Raw genomic sequence first — 19,724 nt, 5'->3', positions numbered from 1 at the left:
AGTCCCTGCCCACAATGGGCTTACAGTCTAGAAGGGGGGAGACAGACAGCAAAACAAGTAAACAGGCAACAATAGCATCAATATAAATGAATAGAATTATAGATATATACATATCAAAGCAGGCATTACTGAAAATAAATAGAATTATAGTTATGTACAAGTACTGTGGGGTGGGGACGATGGGTAGAGCAAAGGGAATGAGTTGGGGTGATGGGGAGGGTAGGGGGAGCTGAGGAAAAGTGGGGCTTAGTCTGGGAAGGGCTCTTGGAGGAGGTGAGCCTTCAGTAAGGCTTTGAAGGGGGGGAGTGTGATTGGCGGATTTGAGGAGAGAGGGCATTCCAGGCCAGAGGTAGGATGTGGGCCAGGGGTCCAAGGCGGGACAGGCAAGAACGAGGCACAGTGAGAAGGTTAAGACCAGAGGAGCTAAGTGTGTGGGCTGGGATGTAGAAGGAGAGAGTTCCCTCATCTGCAAAATGGGGATTCAATACCTATTCTTCCTCCTGCTTAGACTGCAAGTCCCATGTGAGCCCTGATTAAACTGTATGTACCCCAGTTCTCAGAACAGTGCTTGACACATAGTAAGCACTTGGAAAATACCATAATAATTCAATAATTATGATTTTTACTAGAATTCAACCTTGAATATTTCATCCAGCACCACCGATGAAAGGCCTTACTCCACTGCCTGCTGGAAAATCAGTCAGTAATATTATAGACAGCTTACTGTGCGTAGAGCACTGTACTAAGCTCTTGGGAGAGTGCAATATAACACACGAGGAGCTTACAGTCTAGAGGGGGAGAAAAAAAGGGGAGAAAAAAGGGGAAAATGCTTGATTTTGCTATCTTGCTGATAGGTCATCATTATCTCTCAGTTACTCCGTTGAATAAAATAATTTATTGAGTGCCCACTGGGTGCAGAGCAATCAATTGATCAGTTGTATTTATTGAGCACCCTCTGGGTGCAGAGTAATCATTCAATCAATCATATTTATTGAATGCTTATTGAACGTAGAGCATTGTACTAAGCACTTAGGAGAGTGCATTATAACAGAGTTGGTAGACATGTTCCCTGTACATTAGAATTAGAAGGCCTGATCCTTGGCTTCAAGGAGCTTGTGAACTATCACAAATAAGTCACAGTTAGGAAGATAGACACAAATAAATCACAGATAGGAAGAAGTAATAGACTATAATAAAATGTACATAAGATATACAAAGTGTTGTGAGTACTTAACTGCTTGGGCAGTGCAGAAGAGCTGAAGTAACATTTGGGAGATATAAAATTGGGAGACTAGAAATTAACTGGGGAAGGTCTCCTGGAAGGCCTTCTGGAGGGATTTCGGACACATTTGAAAATGCAGAGAGCTTGTGGTCTCATCACATATAAAGGGGGTGGGAGCTCCAGGCAGGGGGAAGGGTTTGAGCAAGAAGTTGGCAGTGGGAGAGATGAGAAAGAAGCACAGTGAGTAGATTAATGCAAGATTATGGGCATGACAGAGGAGAATAGTGGTGTTGTCAACTGTGAAGGGAAATTGAGGTGGAAAAGAGGATTTGGGAGGGAGGATGAGGAATTCAGTTTTGGATATACTGAGTGAGTGTAAATTGAGAAGAGACAAGGACCCAAAACAAAATCTTGAGGCATATCTCCAGATAGAGGGTGGGAGGCAGAGGAAAGGCCACTTGAAGAAATTGGGGAAAAAATATCTGTTTCCAAAAAATCAAGTTTAACCCAAGATTAAACAGTGTTTCCAGAAAAAGGAAGTGATTCTGAATCACTATTAGTGTTGAAGGGGGTGAAAAGGTTAAGAGGAATTAAGACTGAGTAGAGTCAGTTAAACTTGACAAGAAGGAGGTTGTTAATGACCTTGGTGAGAACTTCATTGTAGTGATTGGGGCAGAAAGCAGAATGTAAAGGGTCTAGGAGGGAGTTGGAGGAGAGGAAGTGGAAGCAGTGTATGCATATACTGAGGCTAGTAGGGGGAATGAAGGATGGGCTCAAAGTGTTTTTAGAAGATGTAAAGTGTTGGGTTTGAAAGTGCAGGTGGAAGGTTTCATTCTGAAAGTAAATGGGATAGCTCCTCTTGAGAGATGACTGAAAAGAATGAGAGAATGGACATAGAGGGTGAGGGAGGTAGGGGGGTGAGGGGGAGATCTTAGGGAGCTCCTGCCTGATGGATTTGCTTTTGTCAACCAAATGATTGTCAAATACATCAAGGTTGAGGCAAAAGGGAACTGGGAGCACTGGTAGAGCTAGATGAGTAGGAGGGAGCAGTGAGCATGGGAATTAATGAGGAAGTTGCTGTAATGTTACTGAATGGAAGAGAAAGCAGAATTTATAGCAGATATGGATGAATTCAAATTTAAGTCTTGCAGCAAGCCAAGGAGGTTGACCTATATTATCTATATTATGCCCCCCACCCACAGATATCTATCAAGCTTCATGGATATTTGGTAACAAATATCTGTTCTCCTAAAACCTTCCTATCAATAAATCCATCATATTTCTTGAACACCTATTGTGTGTAGAGCACTGTACTGAGCATTTGGGAGAGTACAATATAATAAAGTTTGTAGTCACATTCCCCACCTATAATGACCTCATAGACAAAAAAAAGAATAAATAAATTATGGATGTGGACAAAAGTGTTGTGGGGCTGAGAGAGGTAAATATAGGATGGAAAGCCAAGTGTAAGGGTGATGCAGAAGGGAATTAGGGAAGGCCTCTTGGAGGAGGTGTGCCTTCAATAAGGCTTTGAAGGTGGGGAGAGTGATCATCTGTCAGGAAGCAGCATGGCTTAGTGGAAAGAGCCTGGGCTTGGGAGTCAGAGGATGTGGGTTCTAATCCTAGCCCTGCCACTTGTCTGCTGTGTGACCTTGGGCAAACCACTTAACTTCTCTGGACCTCAGTTACCTCATCTGTAAAATGGGGATTAAGGCTGTGAGCCCCACCTGGGACAATCTGATTACCTTGTATCTACCTTAGCGCTTAGAACAGTACTTGGCACATAGTAAGCGCTTAACAACTACCAAAATTATTATTATTATTGTTTTTATGAAGAGGGAGGGCATTCCAGGCAAGAGCCAATATGTGGGTGAGGGGTCAGGAGTGAGATAGATGAGATCAAGTTACAGTGAGTAGATTGGCTGTAGTGTGCCAGCTGGATTATAGCAGGAAATCAGGTAGGTAAGGTAGGAGAGGGCAAGATAATTGAGTGCTTTAAATCCTTTCTGTATGATACATTCATTCATTCATTCATTCAATTGTATTTATTGAGCAGGGGTGGATGGGCAATCACTGGTGGTTCTTGCGGAATGGGGAAAAACAGACTGAACAGTTTGGCAGAAAAATGATCTGGGCAGCAAAGTGAAGGATGGACTGAAGTGGAAAAGAAACAGAAGGTAGGGAGGTCAGCAAGGAGGCTGATGCAGTAACCAAGGCGGAATAAGATAAGTGCTTGGAAAAAATATAAAATATCATCTCCTCCAGGAGGTGATCCCTAACATATCTTCCACCTTTTGGCCCTGCTACCCTATCAGAGACCTTAACATTCACATATATATATTTTTTTCTGTCTACTTTTTTGTACTTTTTATTACTTGTATCTTTAATCATTTTTATCTAACACATATATGACAATTTGTGTCTGTGTCTTTCCTATTAATTGGAGGTGTGGATAGTGTTTTTTATTCATATTGAAGTCTCCTCAGTGCCTAGTATAGTACTCTGTACCAAGTAAGTGTTTAACAAATACTGATGTTGATGATGGTGATGATGACACTTTCAGAAATCAAACATAGAAGATGATTTTACACTACTGTTGTCAGTACAATGACTGACTCCATGCATGACCTTGAAAATGTTACTTTCCCTGAATTATCTGGGTAATTACCTAGATTTTTTTTCCCTTAGCTGTACAGTCCTGGCCTAATTGGACAAAAGATGCCTCCCATTTGAAGACACTGAAGGGCAAAGAATGGAAAGGTAACTAGGTCAGGGTGAGTGAGGAACATGACAGATTTTGGCTCATAGTAAACCCTTAATAAATACCACAATTATTAATATTTTTATTATTAAGCCCATGCGAGTGGGGTGGTCTTGCACATAGCCCAACTCCTTAACAAGTACCACAGTTGTTAATCCTTTTCTTATTAAGCCCATGGGAGTGGGTTGGGCTTGCATATAATCTAATCTGGCCAGGTTTGGATGATGCCCCCAAGCCCCCTAACCTGTTAGAGATGAAAGGCCACAGGAGTGTTGAGCTCCTTGAGATCTGAAGCAGCGTGGCTCAGTGGAAAGAGCACGGGCTTTGGAGTCAGAGGTCATGGGTTCAAATCCTGACTCTGCCAATTGTCAGCTGTGTGACTTCGGGCAAGTCACTGAACTTCTCTGTGCCTCAGTTACCTCATCTGTAAAATGGGGATTAAGGCTGTGAGCCCCCGTGGGACAACCTTATCACCTTGTAACCTCCCCAGTGCTTAGAACAGTGCTCTACACATAGGAAGTGCTTAATAAATGCCATCATTATTATTATTATCTGAAGCCATATTTTTTACTATTTATTGTACTCTCCCAAGTGCCTGATTGCAGTACTCTGCAGACAATGGGCACTCAAATACTATTGAGTGCACGAATGATAGAATCAGTCAATCAATTAATACATTGTATTTATTGAATGCTTACTATGTGCAGAGCACTGTACAATAGAAGTGGAAGCAATTGGAAATTTGCTTCCAGGGGACTTACAAGTTCGTCCTATGAAAGCAAGTTTCCAACTACTCAATGGTTGGATGCCACAGCAGTGACTGCTACCCAGCCGAAGTGAACCAATGAAGTCACAAATGATCAAGAACCACAGCACTCCAGTCTGGACGCCAGGTTTCCATGCACAGGAGATGAATTCCAGCCCCAGTGGCTTGGGGTGTACAAAACGGGGGACAGTTCAAGAAAGATTCCTGAGCTGCATACACAACTAGTTGTACATCTCACATAATCTCTTGAGCAACATCATCTGGGAGAGCCCAACAGTTCATCTATCCCAGAATTCTGTCTCTGACAGTGGCATAGGATGATGGGAGAAACCCTGTGATGGTTGTCCTTCTGGATATCGGTCCTCAGAGTTAATGATGGCCCATCTAACACCGCTAACACTCCTTTCCATATCCCTAACTTAACCTCAAATTAATCGACATGGATTTAATGCATGTAAATATACTGAAACTCTTCCTGAGCCTTCTTCTACCATCCTTACCTTTCTCTTTAGGAACCCAAATTGGACTTCTCATACATTTATTTATCCAAGCCCCTCCTGAAGCTACTGATATTTTCAGTTATCAACATTCTGTGAGAACATAGTCCATGTGGTTAGCATCTATTGAATGAAGAAGTGTTTCCTTTGGTTGGTTTTGAAACTATCATCCTCAAACTTCAGTGGGTTTCTCCTCATTCTGGGATTTGGGATTTTGATAGACAACAATTCCTTGCTTACTCTGTCTTCACCCTCCAATCATGTCCCCTCCCATCCTGTTACTCTTCAAATAGAAGAGTACTAATCTTTCCCATCGGTCAAAGCAGATTGGCATACTGTATTAGGGTACATCTGGTATATTTGGCCCTCTTAAAAGCACCAGCAGAATCAGAATCAACACCCAGTCCAATGCCTCCACTCTGACTGGAATCATGTTCTAGCTATCTAAGTGTCCCCTCTAATCAACAAACAGACATAGTGGATAGAGCACAGGCCGGGGGGTCAGAAGGTCATAGGTTCTAATCCAGGCTCCTCCGCTTATGTGCTGTGTGACTTTGGGCAAGTCACTTCACTTCTCTGTGCCTCAGTTACCTCATCTGTTAAATGGGGATTGAGACTGTGAGCCCCACATGGGACAGGGACTGTATCCAACCCAATTTGCTTGTATCCACCCCGACGCTGAGAACAGTGCCCAGAACATAGCAAGTGCTTAACAAATACCATTATTATTATTATTGTTAGTCCATATTCTAATCATTCTCAGTAGCTCAGAAAAGCTATTCTTTCCTGAAGCAGCTCTGGGTGGGAACAGATCTGCAGCAAAATGAAGAAAAGTGGAGAGGAAATGTAAGGTAAGATAATTCGATTCAATCAGGGATGAAATTCATAGCATCCTCGGACCAACCTAATATCTTTTATTGACAAGCATGGGAGAAGGGGCTGGGTTATATACCTTCAGTGTCCTAGTGAAAGGGGACTCCAGTATTTCCCCTCTATTTTCCTATTGAGCTTCTGGGTCCAATAAGAGGTTGTTTCACCAGCTGAAAAGCTAAGACTCTTCCCTTCTTGAAACCAGCTATTATACCAAGGCACCACAAGCTAAACTTCATGAGACAAATGGATTTTGCCCCCGTAATAGTAAGAGCGAGCAGCCAGGTGAGTTAAGATCTGAAGAGCAGCTTTAATTTCCACTTTGAATTTCCCTGTCAATCGGAGTTGTAGTTTGTACATTTTTTTTCACACGTTTTGTAGAAGTGATCACAAAACAACATGCAACCTTTAAACATTAGAGGACTACAGTGCACTTACCTTATGGTCACAAATTTTACCTTGGTGTTAGTATAAAAATATTTGAGATTGGATCAGAAACTTTGGTGTCTAAGCAGGATTGGACTGGCTTTCATGGGATTAATAATTCAAATATTTTATCTCATTCAGGGCATTTCAAAAAGTCCATTATACCTATATTTTCTGTTCAGTCAGTAAACTTCGTAGCTCTTAAAACCCATGAAATGAAATATAGGTTTGAAAAGCCATAACACTATCAATACATTAATATTTATGTAGCCCTTTTCATGACAAACATTCCAAAATGCTCTCCAGTAAAATCAAACAAAATAAAGCATTAGCAGAATGCAGACCATAGCAAGGCAAAAGGTCACTTGAAGAGACAAATCACATGCATCCGTGTGGCTTGGGTGACCATTTTGCAGAGATGATCTGTGCAGCTCCACTTTATATAACCTCTACTTAAGGTAGAAAGTCAAGGTTTGGGAGCAACATGCCAATAATTCGCAAAGAATTATAATTAACAAGGACAACTCGACAAAGCTCTTTCCACTTAAACAGATAAGATGGTCCTGTTCCAACTGAACTCTAAACTACAATCAGTGCTTCACCCAGGGCCATTTACATAACTCTATTAATATGGCTCTGCTGTGCTAAATATAAATAAAGGTAAATAAGCTGATAAAAAATGCAGTCATAAAAGCATTTTTAATTTATTGTGGTGTATTATTTTCTTCACACATCACAGCCACAAATTATTGATATAAATTATGCTAATTTATTTCTATGATGAGGTCACTCATGAGTGAAAAATAAATCTAGAGGACAAATGCTAATGCACACTTACTGCTTCTCTAATAGTAGGTTGTCTCAATCTAATTTCCACTAAAAAAATTAGTTCCACAAAAAAGTATTCTGCAATTTAAGATGCTTTTCATTGCCCCAGTGTGAATAAAAATCACATATTAAAAAGGAAAAATGTCACATGATTTTAATACTTTTATGAATTTGGAAAAACTTGATGTTGTATTTGATTTTACCTGCTTCATGATATTGTATTCAAAAGGACATTTGGGTGCAGAAAGGACAACAGAAGTTTCTAAATCAGTCTTACACTCATGAAAAAAGACAATTGAAAAGAACTTCAAAGTCATCTAACCCAACCCTTGCTAGAGTACAGGAGCAATTTCAGCCCTTTGAATCTGTTGGTGATTGTTTTGATTCAAAATACAGACACTGGATATTTGTGAAAAGTACTGTGGCCTCCTGGAAAGGGCACAGGCCTAGGAGTCAGGAAACCTGGGTTCTAATCCTGACTCTGACATTTTCCTGTTTTGTGACCTTGGGGAAGTCATTTAGCTTCTCTATGCCTCAATTTTCTCACCTGTAAAATGGGGATTAAATATGGTCACCCTTAGACTGTGAGCCTCCTGAGGGACAGAGACTGTGTTGCAATAGTAGTAGTAGTAGTAGTGGTAGTAGAAGCAGTGTGGCTCAGTGGAAAGAGCATGGGCTTTGGAGTCAGAGGTCATGGGTTCAAATTCCGGCTCCTCCACTTGTCAGCTGTGTGACTTTGGGCAAGTCACTTAACTTCTCTGGGCCTCAGTTCCCTCATCTGTAAAATAGGGATGAAAACTGTGAGCCCCACGTGGGACAACCTGATTACCTTGTATCTACCCCAGCGCTTAAAACAGTGCTTTGCACATAGTAAGTGCTTAACAAATACCAACATTATTACTACTAATAGTAATAATAGCAGTAGTAAAAGTATTTAAGTGTTTACTGTGTGCAGAGCACTGAGAAACAACACACAGGTGGGAATTAGACACAGTCCCTAGCCCTCAAGGGGCTTAATAACAAGAGAGAAGAGGGGAATGGAGACAGGCATGTAAGGAGAGAAGAAACAATTCCCTTAGATAACATAAAGACAAAAAAATGGTCAGTAGGGTGCTGGGGCTAGAGGAGCAGAATTTCAGGTTCCTCGCAGTTCTGAGTCCACTATCATAGTAGTCCACAGGCACAATCACAGCCACAGTGACTGCTATGGCAGCAGCCACCGTAGTCTTCCCAGGTTTTTGTGGCAGTGGGACCATGCTGCTCTGTGATTAACCTGAAAACCTTTTATTTACCCCACCATTTAGTATAGTGCTTAGCACATACCAGGCACTTAACAAATATTACAATTTTTATTCTTACTAGATACATTTTACAGTCACAAGTAGCCATTTACATACTTTACCATCCTGATTTATTGCATACATGCAATTACCAGATTGGCTAGCTCTCCCACTAGATTGTAAACTTGAGGGCAGGGAGCAGCATGGCTCAGTGGAAAGAGCCCGGGCTTTGGAGGCAGAGGTCATGGGTTCAAACCCCGGTTCCACCAATTGTCAGCTGTGTGACTTTGGGCAAGTCACTTAACTTCTCTGGGCCTCAGTGACCTCATTTGTAAAATGAGGATGAAGACTGTGAGCCCCCTGTGGGACAACTTGATCACTTTGCAACCTCCCCAGTGCTTAGAACAGTGCTTTGCACATAGTAAGTGCTTAATAAATGCCATTATTATTATTATTAATATTATTATCATGTATACCAACTCTATTGTATTGTACACTCTCCTCCTCTAGACTGTAAGCTCGTGGACAGGGAATGTGTCTGCTTATTGGTGTATTGTACTCTCCCAAGCACTTAGTAATGGTGCTCTGTGCACAGTAAGTGCTCAGTAAATATGATTGAATGAGTACATGCCCAATCGCTTAGTAGAGTGCTCTACATACAGTAAGAGCTCAATAAATACCACTGATCAATTGATTGATTGTTATTTTCTCAGAGACCATAGCAAACAAAAAACCATTGCCCCCCTCTCCACATAAGAACTTTTAATGTATCACCATCAATGCTACTGAGTGCTTTCTGTGTCCAGATCACAGTACTAAGAGCCTAGGGGGGCATACTGAAGAAGTACAAGTTGTCATACCTGCCCTCAAGGAGCTGAAAGTGTGACTGACAAGACCAATGTGTGATCAACAGACCTTTCTGCAATGTATTTATGTGTAGTGGGGTGTATGTGTCTCCAAGGACCATCCCTTGTTGTACTGTTGTCTTTGACATTCTCAGTAACTCACACCATCTTCTAACTTGTGAAATACTGTATTTAGAAATAAAAGGCCAGAACAATGGCAGTCTAATGGCTTGTTCTAATTCACCTTTCACATTTGGTGTAGCTCATCTAGATGGTAACTCTATACAGAAGCAACAGTCACCAAGGAGTTTCATATGATTAGTACCAGTGTTACAAGTTTGCAGGAAGTATGTATGTGGGGGTGGATATCAGTACATAATGTGTGATGAAACAGATACTGGAGCTCACTTGAGCAGCAGTACCATGGTTCAAACATTTAACATGAAATGGCAAGACCATAGTCTACAGAGCTGTGAACTACCAAGCCCAGGCCTAGCCCTAGAAAGGTTGGCATAAATTAAGGACTGGTAGTTGCTCTTGCCCCCTTCCCATGCAAGTATGAGATGGAGGAAGAAGGAGGGCTTGAATGCCTGAAGAAATCCTGTCAGAGGCTATGGCAAGACAGTGGCCAGATGAGGGAACTTATGACAATTCTGGAACTCTGCATCCTCTGATGCCAGGAATTCCCAACGTAGATCCCCAAGCTTTACATATGAGTCCAAAGAGTTGCCCAGGGTGGCCTTCTCACCTTTTCCTCTGGCCCTGACTATGGTTCAGTGATTCAGATTCTCCCCTGGGGCTACATTAGGCAGGGTCTTATTATGGAGGCAATTTGATTTTGGGGATGAGGAGAGTCTCCTTTGTTTCTCATTGATCCTGAAAAATCCTCCAGGGATTTGAAAGAGGAAATATATCCCCATAAGTGTCCAACTTCCTTTTAGGGCATAGTCAGGACTAAGGGAGAATTAGGCTCCATAAGTCCCATAGAATAGGGACTTAAAATCCTCTGAAAGTTAATAGTGAAATCCACTCCCTTTAAAGTGAACACTTGCTGGAATAGCTAGTAAAATGCTACGGCTTCTCTTGAAAGAAATTAAAATGTGTTCCTTTTATGATTAGGAAGATTCAGCCTGGTTTTTAAAAAACAGCAAATTTGTTTTTGGAAAGCAAAACCACTAATGCTGCTAGTTCACACTGCAATGTATATACTTTAAATAGAGTCATTTGAGCTCATTTTTTAGACTAAATATTCAACCTTGCCCTCTAGCTTACTGCTCTGGAGATGAAAGGTGTCATTTATAAATCCATCTCTTTAGCCTTTAACAGCCCTAATTCTTTCACTCACTCCCTCCTCTCTCTCGTGCACATTTCTTTGAGCAGAAAATATTGGATGGACTAAAATGTGATTTTGTAAATATGATTTTGGCTAGTGAGATAAATATTTCTTTTCCTTTTTCTAAATGTTTCTTTTTCTGTGCCACATAGATTCCAGTGCTTAGAACAGTGCTTTGCACATAGTAAGCACTTAATAAATGCCATTATTATTATTATGAAACTTTCTGTGCATGGATATCACAATTTGACTCATTCTGTGTAATGAAACATTATTTATTAGCCCAATGCTCCTGATAAATTTCTTTCTTTGGTCCTTGGAAAAGTCACTATAATCTTCCAGAACAATTGAACTATGTATGCCGACAGTTTTATGACAGGTATGCATTGGTATAATATATATGAAATATTTGGAAAAATTTCAGGCACAAAATATTTGACAAACGCAGCCTTGAATGTAATTGTGTTGCTATTTTGTCAAGAACATTCATCTCAGAAATGACTCCGATATACCTGCTTTTTCTCTCTCCCTGACATACAGACACATGTGCACACACACACACACACACACACACGCACACACACATGCAAGTGTGTGCACATGTGTTTGTATGTCAGGGAGAGAGAAAAAGCAGGCACATCAGAGTCATTTCTGAGATGCACACATACATACACACGCATATGCACACACATGCACACACAATCATCATGCTAGTCAAATAAATAATAATCCATTCAAATATCCCCCTCCCCAAATAAGCTAGTGCTGAACCTTTATGTGATTATCCTTAAATGAGTCAGGTCGGCACTGGTCTGCTTCATAAACCATGAGGTCATTATTTGCATACAGATATCGATTCCCCTCACATGCAGGGTTCATCCTGTATTAGGTGACTTTTGCATGAATTTCCTCTCTTGAGAATTGATTTTTTTCTTGTCATATTTCAGCTGGGCCTTTCTGCTGTTCCATTCAAAAAAAGCCCCAAAACAAAAAAAAACCCCACTTTCCTGTGCTCAGGCAAATGGAGCACGGAGACTGTGTCCGTTACCTACACTCCTCCCTGTCAGCCATAAAACATTCACATTTCCTCTCAAGAAGGGAATGAACATTTGACCTTTGTCTCTGCATCACCAGATCAGGAAAGGAAAAAGGCTTTCAAGCCATATCATTTGTAAGATTTAGCCAAGGACCTTGTTTCCTGAATGATCTAGATCTGTGGGGGCTTTCCCCTCACTGAACTAGGGGCTACCCCAGAATTCTCATTTTCAGGATGATTTGATGGGAGCTTACACCCACAGACGGAATGGTGAAATGACTGTGTTAATGAGTGGAACCTGGGAGTGTGGTAGGGGAGGAGAAGCATAAATCGCTTCATTATCACTAGGCAACATGGCGTGAGGAGTGGATGCTTTTCTTCTCTGAAATACTATTCCTGTGTCTGTGCAGTAGGTGTGACCCTGTTCAAGATGTCACGAGCTAGGCAGATTTGAAATTAATTTTCTTTGGGTCCGTTTGCAATACTTCAGATGAATACTCTGAAGTCCCCAAATGGGGGTCAGGAAGGAGACAGTAAGGGCCATCACCTTTAGAAAAACAAAATTCAAGTTTTGCCTGTTCATTGAGGGGGATAATTCGGCAGGATTGCAAATGAGAACACTTTCAGGACTAGAATATGGATGTTACAGTCCAAACTGCTTGAGAAAAGCTATGAAGTCTTGACTTACTCATTTTTATAGCTACTAAAATTCATGCCCAGGTTTTGTACTGTCAAGGAGTGATTTTGCTCCAAATGTCCCTAAAATAGGGCAAATAGGAGAAATACTAGCTTTCTACTTTTACAGTTCTCAGATTCAGATTTTAAAGTCAGTTTATAATTTACTCCTTGAAAGACACTCCTGTATTCCAAATAGCCTCATTCTTAAAGAATATGTTTGGAAGTCCAGATTTTCTATAATAGAAATGTTATATGAAGCCCTGGAAAACACAGGATAAATTGCGTCTCTATTGGTAGTTATTTGTATGCACCCTTGTTAAGTGTGTTTCTATAGCAACCTCTCCAATTTTAGCTGCCCCCTCCTTAACAGATACATTCTTAGAGCCTGTTTATTAAAGATTAATGAATGAAAACTGGGGAAAGAAACTGTCCTTTGACCCTTATCCATCAAGTTTTAATTCTCAATATATCTTCCTCTGCTTAATACAGGTGTCAAACAATGTACACTGGTCTCTTCAGTCTAACTGAAGGATTGGAGATTAGGAAGCAAGAACACACATGCCTGTACACATTTACTGTGGCCAAAACTGATGTGGCAAAAACCATGTTTGCTTGAAAACTAACTAAACAATGACATTAACAAATGACCTAAGTAAACCAATACATAAGAATCCACATATCAACAAGCGCTTAGTACAGTGCTCTGCACACAGTAAGTGCTCAATAAATATGATTGAATGAATGAAGTGCCCAAATGTTTGCAACTATTTTCCGTCCCAAAAAGAAACAACTTGGCAACTAGATGTATTTAATACCATACATTCAGAATGATTGAAAGCTAGTTTTTGAAGCCAAACAAGCAAGGTTTGGGGCAGTTGCCATGGAGACTGTCCTCAATTTTTCTTCCTGAAAAGAGAATTTTGCAAATCTTAAAGCATTTTGATTCGGGTTGCACATTCAGAATGCAACTTTGTAGAAATGTTCAAAACTAGAGCATTGAATTTCAGGTTAAGAGTTAGGGGAGGGTGGGCTGGCCACGCCCAGTGTAGTCTGAGAATTCCACCATTATAGATGCCTATTCTTCTGGTCTTTCTGTTTATTGGGATTTTTCCTCATTTTTACGGCACTTTCTCTTCCCCGTGACTCTTAAAATATTACCTGTCCTTTACTGTTCCTGCCTGTGGCAGAGCAGAAGAACATTTTAAACTTCTGCCACCCTGCAGTTTTCTCTTTCTGCTTCCTCTCTCACCTTTCTACAGTCCACCTCTCTCTGCCCCTTTCTCCAGTATATCCCTCCTCAGGTATTTCCACTGAAAAAATCCTGCCCCCCAGATAAAGTTGTGTGTGCAAATTCATTCTTGAAGGTGAGCTTCTTTGACAAAGTAGCTTGTGCTATAGCTGGGTCTGCACAGGTCAAGTCAGGTGGAGGATCGGACAGTTTCTTGGTGGATTTCCTGCATGTAAACAACTCAGTCTGATCATTCAGACCAGTAAATCCACTCAAGGGCTTGAATTACCCACTGGGTTGTCTATGTGGAGCCAACCAAGCAGATGATTGCTCAACCCTCTACTTTCCTGAACTGGTGCAAGCCTAGCCAGGATGTATTTATGAACATGCCAGAGACTAGGTTTGCAGCAACGGTGCTGTTGAGAGAAATGTAAATATTCATGAAGGATGTTTCTTGGAAGAGAATATTCAGTGAGCATTTTTTATCTGTCAAATCTGACTCAATCTGTGCACACTTCTTTGACAGATCTAATGTTTACAGAGTCATAAATTGACATTTATCTGACAACTTTTGTATCTCTTCCAAATGCCTTTCTTTATTATATGCAGACATTTCAAGGAGGCTTGGTAGATATGTGTTGAAATTAAACCTGCATTTGCTTCCATATTTCAAGTAAAATTTTGAGGTGAAGTCTGATGAGGAGGCCTATGATTCTCTCAAGGACAATTAAGAGGGGAGAACAATACAGGTTCACATAGGAGAGGATGCATATCTTGCTCTACTTGAATGTAAACATTGTAGTGCCTATGCTTTAGGGTCAGTGTGAAAAGAATGCCCTCCTCTTTTTCACTTCCATAAAGCCTACTAAACCTCATCCACTTGGCTCTTTGGTACTCACATGCCCTGGGGGAAATGAGTTGAATAAGGGTTGAGGAGAGACTTGTGGTCTGAAATCTGAGAAAGAAGATCCATTTCTCTTTACTTCCTCTTGAAATGGCTTTATGGGATTGGAGGGATCCACATAGAAAAGACACCTCTCTTTGGAGGCCCCTCCTATTTGTAGGGACTTCTGTCTGTTTAGGGATCTGGAATATTTAGTAGAAGTATTTATTGAGCATGTACTTGATGTGGTGCACGCTATTGGATGCTTGGGAAGTACAGAAAAATGAATTGACTAAATCCCTGCCAACAAGGAATGCCACTCCAGCTGAGGAAACAAGCATAAAAATATTTTCAAAAAGAAAGGTTAAAAATAAATCAATAAAGCAAACATATATGCATGAGTGCTAAAGACAGTGTACAGGGTTTTATTATGCAGTCTCTAAATTCTGCTATCCAGGAAGCACCCGGTCCAATTCAATTCAATTCATTTGTATTTATTGAACGCTTACTGTGTGCAAAGCACTGTACTAAGCACTTGGAAAGTACAATTCGGCAACAAATAGAGACAATCCCTACCCAGCAACGGGCTCACAGTCAAGAATTCATTCATTCAATCATATTGCACACTTACTGTGTGCAGAGCACTGTACTAAGCGCTTGGGAAGTACAAGTTGGCAACATATAGAGACAGTCCCTACCCAACAGTGGGCTTACAGTCTAGAAGGGGGAGACAGAGAACAAAACAAAACATATTAACAAAATAAAATAAATAGAATAAACATGTACAAATAAAATAGAGTAATAAGTACATACAAACATATATAAATATATACAGGTGCTGTGGGGAAGGGAAGGAGGTATGGCGGGGGCATGGGGAGGGGGAGGAAGGGGAGAGGAAGGAAGGAGCTCAGTCTGGGAAGGCCTCCGGGAGGAGGTGAGCTCTCAGTAGGGCCTTGAAGGGAGGAAGAGAGCTAGCTTGGCAGATGTGGGGAGGGAGGGCATTCCAGGCCAGGGGGATGACGTGGGCCGGGGGTCGACAGCGGGACAGGCGAGAACGAGGCACGGTGAGGTGATTAGCGGCAGAGGAGCGGAGGGTGCGGGCTGGGCTGTAGAAGGAAAGAAGGGAGGTGAGGTAGGAGGGGGCGAGGGTGATGGAGAGCCTTGAAGCCAAGGGTGAGGAGTTTCTGCCTGATGCGTAGGTTGATTGGTAGCCACTGGAGATTTTTGAGGAGGGGAGTAACATGCCCAGAGCATTTCTGGACAAAGACGATCCGGGCCGCGGCATGAAGTATGGATTGAAGTGGGGAGAGACAAGAGGATGGGAGATCAGAGAGGAGGCTGAGTCCAGATGGGATAGGATGAGAGCTTGAACAAGCAGGGTAGCGGTTGGGATGGAGAGGAAAGGGCGGATCTTGGCAATGTTGCGGAGCTGAGACCGGCAGGATTTGGTGATGGCGTGGATGTGAGGGGTGAACGAGAGAGCGGAGTCGAGGATGGCACCAAGGTTGCGGGCTTGTAAGACAGGAAGGATGGTAGTGCCGTCAACAGTGATGGGAAAGTCAGGGAGAGGGTAGGGTTTGGGAGGGAAGACAAGGAGTTCAGTCTTGGACATGTTGAGTTTTAGGTGGTGGACAGACATCCAGATGGAGATGTCCTGAAGGCAGGAGGAGATGTTTGGAGGGAGGGGGAGAGAGCAGGGGCAGAGATGTAGATTTGGGTGTCATCAGCGTAGAGATGATAGTTGAAGCCGTGGGAGTGAATGAGGTCACCAAGGGAGTGCGTGTAGATCTAGAACAGAAGGGGACCAAGAACTGAACCTTGAGGAACCCCCACACTAAGGGGATGGGAGGGGTGAGGAGGAGCCTGCAAAAGAGACTGAGAATGAGCGACCAGAAAGATAAGAGGAGAACCAGGAGAGGACGGAGTCCATGAAGCCAAGGTTGGATACTGTGTTGAGGAGAAGGGGGTGGTCCACAGGGTCGAAGGCAGCTGAGAGGTCGAGGAGGATTAGGACAGAGTATGAGCCGTTGGATTTGGCAAGCAGGAGGTCATTGGTGACATTTGAGAGGGCAGTTTCCGTGGAATGTAGGGGATGGAAGCCAGACTGGAGGGGGTCGATGAGACAGTTGGTGTTGAGGAATTCGAGGCAGCACGTGTAGACGACTCGTTCAAGGAGTTTGGAAAGGAATGGTAGGAGGGAGATAACTAGAAGGTGAGGTGGGGTCAAGAGAGGGTATTTTAAGTATGGGAGAGACATGAGCATGTTTGAAGGCAGAGGGGAAGGAACCAGTGGAGAGTGAGCGGTTGAAGATGGAAATTAAGGAGGGGAGAAGGGACGGAGAGAGAGATTTCATGAGATGAAAGGGAATGGGGTCAGAAGCACAGGTGGCCGAAGTAGCACTTGAGAGGAGGGAGGAGAGCTCCTCTGAGGATACTTCTGGGAAGGATGGGAGAGTAGCAGAGAGTTTTGAGAGCCGGGGTGGTTGGAGAAGGGTGGAGAAGGGGGGAGAGGCATTATGATCCAATGATGCATGAGTTGGAAAAGAAGTAGAAAACGGAATAAAATAGTCCTTCATGAAAAGGACAGGCACGTATGCAGGGGTTAGGAACAGGTTCAGACCATACTGAAGGTCTGCAGAGCTTTGTAATAAACACCCAAAGCTGTGAATCTTGGGAGTTACCACAGATGTCCCTAACATCTGATTCCTTTAGCAAGTTCATTAGCACTACTAAACTCAAAAGCAAGAGCCCAAATAGGATAACTAATAATGAAGCCTTGGAATGCTGTCAGGCCACAAACATCACAGCTTGTCACAACTCAGTTTTGCTGGATGGGGCATGTGAGAGAAATAGACCCCAGCAGGATCCCCAAGCAGCTGGTTTGCTGAAGTAGGGGGACAATAAACCAGGGGAAAGAAGAAACTTTAAAAACATACAGTGAAGTACAACCTCAAATGATGTGGTATAATTGTGGCCTGCTGAGAGGAAACACAGCAGGCATAACAGCTTGGCATGTGGCAATTGGGAATGTGGTGAGGATTTTAGATCACAGGCTTCGGGAAGATTGTAGTAAAAAGAGGCAAAGTTGAAGACAAGACCAGATATTGTAAGTAGAAAATGCACCAAGATAGTCAAGGGTGATCATTATATGCACATGAGGCGAGGGTGTGTGTTTGTGTGGAAGGGATCATCTTTGGTCTTTTCAGTCACATGTGTACCCATGGATTAAATCTCACTAGTGTCACCTATAAAAATGAAATGCAGCTCTATTAACAGATGCATTTTGTAAAATCATATTTTTGGTGTGAGATATGAGGGGGGTCTCACTGCCAGAAAACTGTTCTAAAAATTCTTAGTTAAACCTGGACAAAATCTTGACTGAAACACACACACACACACACACACACACACACACACACACACACACACTTGAAATACAGTGAAAATATGAAATATCTCTAGTTATATCACTGGCCAGGAAACCCTTTGCAAAAGCCGGTACATATATACCTGGGTACATACCAGACTATAAATCTGACACAGAGCATTTGTTTCCCTGGGTCCACTCAGAATTGGAGAGAGACAGAGAGCGAGTGAGAGAGAAAGCATCTGAAAAAGGAAATGAAGCAAAAAGTATAAGGACAGGAAAGACAAAGACAGAGCCAGACTGGGAAGCAGCATAGCTTAATGGAAAGAGTGTAGGCCTGGGAGTCAGAGGACTTGGGTTCTAATCCTGAACCTACCTCTTACCTGCTGTGTGAATTTGGGCAAGTCACTTAACCTCTCTGTGCCTCAATTCCCTCATCTGCAAAATGGAGTTTCAATCCATGTTCTCCCACCTTGACTGTGAGCCCTATGTGGGACCTGATGATCTTGTATATACCCCAGAACTTAGTGCAGTGCTTGGTATGTAGTAAACAGTTAACAGATATCACAATTATCATTATTACTGCTATTATTACAGTAGCAAGATAAAATAAGAAGGTTCATAAGAGAGAACACTAGGAAAAGAGAAAAGGAGAACAGCAACTATTTAACACAACAAAACTCCTAGTGTGTATGTGTACGTGTGTACGATGTGCCACAGAATACAAAGGTAGAACATAGATTTATGCTCATGAAGAGACAGACAAGGACAAATTGGAGAAGGATAATAAAGGTGATATACAGGCTATTTACCATCCAGCTTTATAATAATTTTCAAATATCATTAGGGTGACAAATATTTGAATGGAGAAATCAAATTTACATTGGTCCCACCTGCTGTTAGTGATGCCTTTTTGCCTCCTCTTTAACATTTCCTGTTGCTTAGAACTTGACTAAAATCTGCCAGGATCCTGTACAACCAGAGTTGTCTACAGCCCGGAGTCCCAACAAAGCCAAACAACAAGGAGACAATGGGTTAGACACTCCATTTTCCTTTAGACCTTGGGCATATAGGCCAGTCAATGCATCCTTTCAGGATGAGCTCTTTCTATAACTCATGAATATAGGCCTTCCCTTTTAAACCCGAGACCTCTCTTTTTTCAAGAGAGCAGGTTGGTATTCTTCTGAATCATGCAGGTAATTTGCCTCCACTTTCCCCACTGTCTGGGCAAATCTAATCAAATTTCATTTTTTTTCCAATGTTTGGTCGATGCTGGGCCTGCTGCTTCCAGGAGCTCACAATCAGCAATGTCCTAACTCCGTGGATCATTCTCCAGACATTTGCTGCAATTTTCAACCCCCATTTTGTCCCAGCCAATGCTAGCTGCCTCATTATTTTTCTCTTTCATGGTCCCTTCCTCAGTCAGCACAATATTCGTCGAGTTTTCTTTTCAGCTTTTCCTGGGACTTTCCTTCCAAAGTCCAGTAGGCAAAAGAGCAACTTCAAATCAGTAACTTTCCTATTTTGTCTTCCCTGAACAAAAAGCAATATTGAAAGCAAGCTGAGGAAAAAACATGAAACAAAAGCAAAAAAACGCACATACCAGATGGTCTTCGGCATTAAGACGCCACAGGATTCCTTCTGAGCAGAGATGACGGAGCATCCTACTGTGATTTGGTTTCGAAGGACACACACAAAAAAGCC

Source organism: Tachyglossus aculeatus, chromosome X4, assembly GCF_015852505.1.
Source record: "Tachyglossus aculeatus isolate mTacAcu1 chromosome X4, mTacAcu1.pri, whole genome shotgun sequence".
NCBI lineage: Eukaryota > Metazoa > Chordata > Mammalia > Monotremata > Tachyglossidae > Tachyglossus > Tachyglossus aculeatus.
The sequence above is the reverse complement of the archived record's forward strand: the minus strand, read 5'-3'. Positions refer to the sequence as shown.